The sequence below is a fragment of the Belonocnema kinseyi genome, chromosome 9 (genome assembly GCF_010883055.1).
Source record: "Belonocnema kinseyi isolate 2016_QV_RU_SX_M_011 chromosome 9, B_treatae_v1, whole genome shotgun sequence".
NCBI lineage: Eukaryota > Metazoa > Arthropoda > Insecta > Hymenoptera > Cynipidae > Belonocnema > Belonocnema kinseyi.
Genome location: NC_046665.1, coordinates 30,911,731 through 30,913,800, shown reverse-complemented (window position 1 = coordinate 30,913,800; position 2,070 = coordinate 30,911,731).

Sequence of the window (2,070 nt, the reverse complement as noted above, 5' to 3'; positions counted from 1 at the left end):
TTGCGCGTGCGCCACCGATCATGAAGGTGGTAGAAGTAAGGTACTACATTAGATAGGAATATACAACCGCCATTGTGGTTCCCCGCGAAATTCAAAATCGCTAAATTGATATCGAATTTTTAAGAGATGAATTTTGGTCTAAGACCTAATGAAATAGTAGTGAGTAACAAAATTAAAACAAAGTAAGCTGTAATATTTGAAGATAATAATATTATTAGAAATATTAATGTTTTTAAACCTTATAATGTAATGATCAATTGAAAAGAAAAAATGGCAAATTATTCTACTTACCGATAACACGTTGATTTTTACTATTGATTTGAAATTATATATTATTCGAAATAAATATAAAAATGCATACATATAGTAAATAATATGTTTGTATAAAATTAAAAAAACAAAAATTTTTTAACTTTCAGATATAGTTCTCTGAAACCTGATTTCTAGATCACATTTGATATAAAGTCGTCACTTGAGTTGGTCAAAATGCACCTGAAGAACAAGATAAATATATTTGCATGATATAGATTATTTATTTTAAAATTATTCTAAAGCATTTTTATCAACACATAAATTATAAATAAAATTACTATTTATATTTTATGTCAGACGTCCTTTTTATTTCCGTGGGTTAACGTGCGCCATTCTCTAGAAAAATGGGTTCCTAACTTTACTTTCTTCTGGATCTTATTTCGCTTAAATATATTTAAAAAATGCTCATAGGAAATTTAATTACATATTAACATAAGCTTCAGACCCCAAATATTTCAATTATATTGTTATAGTAATAAGTATGAGTACTTGCTTCGCATAATCTTGAATTAGAATTTGGTTGCCATTTGGCGCGTCTACAATTTATTATCCATTTTAAAAGTCTTTCTTTTTGTCCTAGTGGAAAACGGTACAATTTATATCCATCTTCGCTTCTATTTTGACAAAAAGGAGCACTACAGCAGACCATTTTTCTTACATTCTAAGCTTAATTTTAATTATAAACTAGGACATGCTTATCGCACGGTTTCCCGCGAATTTTGTAGGAACCAGAATGGCGGTTGCTTATTCCTGCCTACTATAGTACGCAGCCGACCAGCCCCAAAGATATTATAAACGTACATGCGGTGCGGGCTTAGTTACCTGCGATAAATATAGACGGCGCGTCCGGCGAAAATGGTCAGTTCCCCTCTACCCACCGCAACTCGTGGTTAAGACCCATATCTCAGTAGGCCCCTCGATGCGCACTTATGGTAACTTAGCTCGAACATGAACCATTTAAATTGAAAGTAAATTCCCAATTAAAAAATTGGTTACATTTATAACTTTGCAAAACATGGTTATTTTTATTAAATGCCAAAAATGTTGCCATATTTTTTATTTCGGTTTCATATATTTACATCTAATTTTAAAATTATTTCTTCTAATTTATATTCATTTATAAGTTATAATTTTTTGCTCTATAATATTATATTTGTATTCAAACTGATAAAACTTTCAGTGCAATATCTGTATATAGTTCTTTGATATTATTTTGCATTTAGGAAAATGGTTCTTTCGGTTTTTAGATGTTAAGGCGGCAATTCCAAGCCAGATTACGTTTCTCATTGACAACATAAATTAGACGATCAGAATTTCACAGGCGCATTCATAAAATATTTCATGTTCCATAAAATATATTTTAAAATAAGCTGTAAAATATTATAATTAATACAGCTTACTTGAAATATTTACGTAAGTTATATGTTATACAATTTTAAATACAAATAATATAAATATTATTCAAATTATTTTTGAAGTTTTTTCAGAACTTTTGAATATGTTTTTAATGATTCCCATTTTTATCGTAACATTTTTGTAAAATTCGAAAAAATTGCCTCAAAGTCTTCCAGATTTTTTTGTACAATTTTATCAATCTTTTAAAATGTTTTGAAATATTTTTAGGACTGAAAAATCCCGAATAATAAAATTCCCAACACTGTAAACTTCCTGAAATTCTAAAATGTCGAAATCTGAAAACCCCGAATTTAAAAATTCCAGAATAATAAAATTCTGGACAGTTTACAATATTATTGAACT